The sequence below is a fragment of the Microcaecilia unicolor genome, chromosome 6, assembly GCF_901765095.1.
Source record: "Microcaecilia unicolor chromosome 6, aMicUni1.1, whole genome shotgun sequence".
NCBI lineage: Eukaryota > Metazoa > Chordata > Amphibia > Gymnophiona > Siphonopidae > Microcaecilia > Microcaecilia unicolor.
The window spans coordinates 178,611,078-178,617,618 of record NC_044036.1 but is presented as its reverse complement, the minus strand read 5'-3'; positions in this window follow the sequence as shown (position 1 = coordinate 178,617,618).

The window sequence follows — 6,541 nt, the reverse complement described above, 5'->3', positions numbered from 1 at the left end:
CCCAGGGGTCTGTGCTGGGACCGCTGCTTTTTAACATATTTATAAATGACCTAGAGATGAGAGTAACTAGTGAGGTAATTAAATTTGCTGATGACACGTTAAATCGCAGGAGGATTGTGAAAAATTACAAGAGGACCTTACGAGACTGGGAGACTGGGCATCTAAATGGCAGATGACGTTTAATGTGAGCAAGTGCAAAGTGATGCATGTGGGGAAGAGGAACCCGAATTATAGCTACGTCATGCAAGGTTCCACGTTAGGAGTCACAGACCAAGAAAGGGATCTAGGTGTCATCGTTGATGACGTTGAAACCTTCTGCTCAGTGTGCTGCTGCGGCTAAGAAAGCAAATAGAATGTTAGACAGTATTAGGAAAGGAATGGAAAACAAAAATGAGCATGTTATAATGCCTTTGTATCGCTCCATGGTGCGACCGCACCTCGAATATTGTGTTCAATTCTGGTCGCCGCATCTCAAAAAAGATATAGTGGAATTAGAAAAGGTGTAGAGAAGGGCGACGAAAATGATAAAGGGGATGGGACGATTTCCCTATGAGGAAAGGTTAAAGCGGCTAGGGCTCTTCAGCTTGGAGAAAAGGCAGCTGAGGGGAGATATGATAGAGGTCTATAAAATAATGAGTGGAGTTGAATGGGTAGATGTGAAGTGTCTGTTCACGCTTTCCAAAAATAATAGAACTAGGGGGCATGCGATGAAACTACAATGTAGTAAATTTAAAACGAATCTGAGAAAATGTTTCTTCACTCAACGTGTAATTAAACTCTGGAATTCGTTACCAGAGAATGTGGTAAAGGCGGTTAGCTTAGCAGAGTTTTAAAAAGGTTTAGACGGCTTCCTAAAGGAAAAGTCCATAGACCATTATTAAATGGGCTTGGGGAAAATTCACTATTTCTGGGATAAGCAGTATAAAATATTTTGTACTTTTTTGGGATCTTGCCAGGTATTTGTGACCTGGATTGGCCACTATTGGAAACAGGATGCTGGGCTCGTGGACCTTTGGTCCTTCCTGGTATGGCAATACTTATGTACTTACAGTGCAGTCCATACACCTTTTTGGTGGATATTCTTGATTGAATTCCCCCTACCTTGTCAGTGCCCTTTTGTATTTGGTTCCAGAACAGAACATTGTGCTCTCAGGAGATCTGTAGAGAGGGAATATTACTTTCTTACATCTGTTAGTGAAGCATATTGTATATACCCAGTTTATTATAACTTTCTCAATTGCTTTGTCAGAGATGATGACCTTGAAATATCTTTTTTTGTTTGGTGTGTGTTAGTTCATTATCTCCAAAAAGTTAAACATACTTTCATTCCATCCCTTCATCTGTCCCACTGTGTACAGAAAGCTTTGTGAGAAACACACTTTCTACTGTCCTTATTTGTTGAGGGAATCAACTTGATTGATATGGACCTTAGTTTGCCTATAATCTTAGTTGTCATCTAGACACTTACCAAACTGGAAATTTGTAGTAAGGATGAAATGGAAGGAGGTTGTTTGGATGTATGGCCTGTTCTCACAAAATAGTCTTTTTTTCTAAATTTATAAGTGTGTGTGTAAGTGTTATACTGTATATGGAGAAACAGAGACAGCCCACTGCTGGGTGCTGACTCTCTCCCTGATCCGGAGGAAGACGATCAATGTCTAAGCAAAGCTAGGCACCAAAGGCCACCCCTCCCTAATCTGTTGACTTACACACGTCCTAGCATGACCCCAGTGGCAAAATATTCATGGATAAGATGTACATGCCAACATTATATCCCTTCCTCCACAAAGCAGGGCAACTGGTCATTAGGGGTTCCTATTTATTCTCACTATCTACATTACATTTGCAACACCCCCTCTGACATTCATCCCAGGGGCTACTATCTATCATAAGGGGAGCCTGTTTCTGTGCTACATATGTCCTACCTCCATAACCGCCCCGCACCCAAGCTGTTTAACTTTTACAGGGGTGGCCTCTGTGTCAAACCTCCATAAGTTACCCCTCCCCTCAAATCAGAAAGTCTCACCTTTAAAGAAACATCTCAACACTGAATGTAGGTGTGGGCTCATCAGTTGTCTATGGATAGGAGAATAACCACCTGATAACTTCTGATCTTGGCAAGTCACTTAATCCCCCCTCCTCACCCCCGCCCGACTGCCTGAGGTACAAACTTAGACTATAAGTCCACTGGGGACAGGAAATACCTAGTGTACGTGAATGTAATTCACCTTGAGCTACTACTGAAAAGATGTGAGCTATATCCAAGTTTCTTTTTCCTCCAGCAAGGACAGCAGGTTGAGGTTCTCCTGGATGGTTTTATTGAAATTTGAGGAATGAATCTGTAGCTACGGTTACAGATGACTATCCTTGTTCAAGGGTTAGAGGTCCTCCTGTACCATCAAGGTACTAAGTAATAGCTAACTGATGTTAAGCAATCTATGATATCTGTAATTGTATATTTTAATATATGTTTCTTGTGAAACCTGCCCTGAATCTCTTGGGAGAAAGGGAGAATATAGTTGACATTTTAAATACAATTTAATTATATCATATTCAATGGGGAATACAGAAGAAAGGAGACACATAGGAACTAGTGGGAATCCAAGCCCTTGCCAATTTGCTTATGGAGAACTATAATCTTGTACCTTGTCTGGTAGCTAATCTTGTACCAGAGTGCAGGATTTTTTTTTGTTAGTTACTATGTTTTTTTGTTAGTTACTATGTTACTACTGAAAAAGGTGTGAGCAAAATCTATATAAATAATAATAATAATATGCACCCTTTTGCCTTCATAATTCTTTTGTATTTTTAAACTGAAAATTATCTTCTGAGTGCTTCTAGGTTTACAAAGCAAAGGGTAGGGTGAGGTTGGAAAGGGGAAGGAAGGGTTCATTTTTGAAAACAAACAAAAATATGACCTGCAAGTTGGAAAGCTATTGAAGCAGTGTGCATTCGGGTACTGTAGGTTCCATTGGGGCTCACAAGCTAAACCCCCCTGTTTACTAAGCCACATTGGCGGCTGCTGGTACGCTAATGCCAACACAGCCCTTTCACTTTGAATGGGCTGTGTCAGCATTGCTGCATGACAGCCACTAGTAAGTGTGTAACTGAGGCAATGGAGAGTTAAGTGACTTCCTCAAGATCCTAAGGAGCTGCAGCCAGATTTGAATTGGGCTTTTCTGGTTCTTAGCCATTAGGTTACTCATCCACTCAATTTTATCTTAACCCATTTTTCATCCTCACTCTTTTCACTCTGGTTACACAATGCTAGGTGGAGAATCTAGCTCATGGCACAATCAGGTTTAGGAAGTCTCATCACATCCTTGACATGGACAGATATAGCAATATTTTAGACCTGTCACAAATGAGTCAAGGAGTTCCCATGCTTAAGGTACCTTTGCCCATTGCTGCCTGAATAGGCAGTAAAAATGTTCTCAGGTGTTAATTATTAAACGCACAGCTGCAATCCTTAAGTATAATTCATGGGTGAGGTTAATTAGTTTACATTACATAAAGTAAATTTGATGTACAGTGTTTTAACAGTATAAAAGGTATTTCCAAATCCTTTGTATTGATTGTGAGCTTAAATTACTGGAATGCATTCCATTCAAAGGGCAGCTAGTAAAGTATTGTAACATTCCTTGGCAGGGAAGGAGGGGGAGATGATTAGATTATATGTCACTGAGCTCTCAGGAAGAAGAAGCCATGAAATAGGACAACAGCAAGAAGAATGTCTGAAAAGTGAAGTGTCATATTGCATGCAAAACACCCAGCTATAAGATCAATCCAGTTAGGAACTTCATTTGTTTTATGGCGAACAGAATACTCTCTCTGATTCTACCCTCATTGGTTGGAATATAGACATTGACTGGTCATATTCAAGGATTTTAAGGTAATCAATAAGTAGAGGAGTGTGGTAGCCGTGTTAGTCCACTCTTAAGGTTATCAATAGAAATCAAACAAAATAAAACATGGAAAAGAAAATAAGATGATACCTTTTTTATTGGACATAACTTAATACATTTCTTGATTAGCTTTCAAAGGTTGCCCTTCTTCGTCAGATTGGAAATAAGCAAATGTTGGTACAGTATATATAAGGATTTTAAGGAATTCTTTGCAGGCAGAATGTGAGACTTTTTTATTGCATCAGTATAAGAATTAGCCAAAGATGACTTACACGAGTTTTTTTAATTCATATTAGTCATCTCTGGATAATTCTCAGGTTGGTTCTTTAAAAGAATTCACAGGGCCAGCCCACTAGCTTAGTGTCAGCATTTTGCTAGGGTGGCTTAGTGTCAGCGTTTTGCTAGGGTGAAGGTCCCTGCTTTGATTTCCAAATCATACTTTCCACTCTGTGGGGTGTCTGTGGCCAGGGCTGCTGTGGAGCAGCATTCACAGCTTCCAAGGGAACGTTGATGCCCCTGTACAAGTCATTAGTGAGGCCCCACGGAGCACTGTATTCAGTTTTGGAGGCCGTATGTTGCTAGGGACATATAAAGACTTAAACAGTTCAAAGAAAAGCAAAAAAAAAAAAAAAATGATATGGCGTTTGAACCAAAAGACATACAAGAGACTCAAGACCCTGAATATGTATACCCTAGAGGAAAGGAGGGATAGGGGGAATATGATACAGACATTTAAATATTTGAAAGGTATTAATATGAAAAAAAAACTTTTTCGGAGAAGGATAAATGTAGAACTACAGGACATGAATTGAGGCTGCGCGGGGGGAGGGTCAACTTAGGAGGAATGTCAAGAATTACTTTTTCATGAAGAGGGTGGTGGATGCCTGGAATTCCCTCCCGTGGGAGGTGGTGGAGATGAAAATGGTAACGGAATTCAAGAATGTGTGGGATAAACACAGGATTCCTATATGGAAAGAGAATGTAATCAAAACAACTTAACTGTGCTCAAGTAGCAAAACCAGTAATTGAGAAGTAAGGCTAGTGCAGGGCAGACTTCTATGGTAGGTGCCATGATTATGGCTAGATAGATCTGGTTGGACTGGACTGGAGCAGGCTTTGACAGCAACTCCATTAGATGAAAATTAAGCCAATGCTGGGCAGACTTCTATGATCTGTGCCCTGAAAATGGCAAGGACAGCTCAAGATCAAGTATGCATTTATTATCATATATACTAGGAGTTTATCTTGTTGGGCAGATCTACTATTCAGCTCATTTTCGAAAGTGATCACCGGCCATCTTCTGACACAAATCGGGAGATGGCCGGTGATCTCCTGAACCCAGCCAAATCGGTATAATCGAAAGGTGATTTTGGCCGGGTTCAACTGCTTTCCGTCGCGGAGCCGGCAATACATCAAGGGGGTGTGTCGGTAGGGTAGTGAAGGCGGGACGGGGGCGTGCTCACAAGATGGCCGGCTTCGCCCAATAATGAAAAAAAAAGCCTGGCTTGTAGAGCATTTTGCTTGCTGTACTTGGTCCCTTTTTTTTGATGACCAAGCTTCAAAAAGGTGCCCCAACTCACCAGATGACCACCGGAGAGAATGGGGGATGACCCCCAGTGGTCACCAACCCCTCCCACACTAAAAAAATAAAAATAAAAACCTTTTTTGTCAGCCTGTATGTCAGCCTCAAATGTCATACCCAGCTCCCTGACAGCAGTATTCAGGTCCCTGGAACAGTTTTTGTTGGTTGCAGTGAACTTCAGGCAGGCGGACCCAGCCCCATCCCCCCTACCTGTTACACTTGTGGTGGTAAGTGTTGAGCCCTCCAAACCCCTCCCCAAAAACCCACTGTACCCACATGTAGGTGCCCCCCTTCACCCATAAGGGCTATGGTAGTGGAGTAGAGTTGTGGGTTTTAGGGGGGATTTGGGGGGCTCAGCACCCAAGGTAAGGGAGCTATGCACCTGGGAGCTATTTGTATATATATATTTTTAATTTTTAGAAGTTCCCCCTAGGATGCCCGGTTGGTGTCCTGTAATGTGAGGGGGACCAGTGCACTACAAATGCTGGCTCCTCCCACGAGCAAATGCCTTGGATTTAGCCGGGGTTGAGATGGCCGCTTTTAGTTTCCATTATCGCTGAAAAACAAAAATGGCCATCTCAAACCCGGCGAACTCTGGAATTTGGCCGGTCCAAACCGTATTATCGAAACAAAAGATGGCCGGCCATTTTTTTTGACAATACGGTTCCGGCCAGCTGTTTGCGGCGCCGCCAAAATAGATCGCTGGCAATCTATTTTGCCAGCGCCGTTCAATTGTTCCCCTCTATGTGCCTTAGTAAAAGGGCTCCTTAATGTAGCAACCACTAAAAATCAGCCTCATGTTGTAACTGAGGCAATGAAGGATGAACGTAGCTGTCCAAGGTCACAAAACGCATTAGCTGGAAAAGTGGGATCTGAACCATGGTTTTACTGGTTCTCAGCCTACTGTTCCAATTACAAGGTTATTCTTTCCCTGCACCAGAAGTGGCATTCTATAACCTCTGGATAGACTGACTCAACACAAACTACAAGACGTGAATGGATGGACTGAAAATCAACACTTAGCCTGTCCAGATGACACAGAATGAAGAGGTGA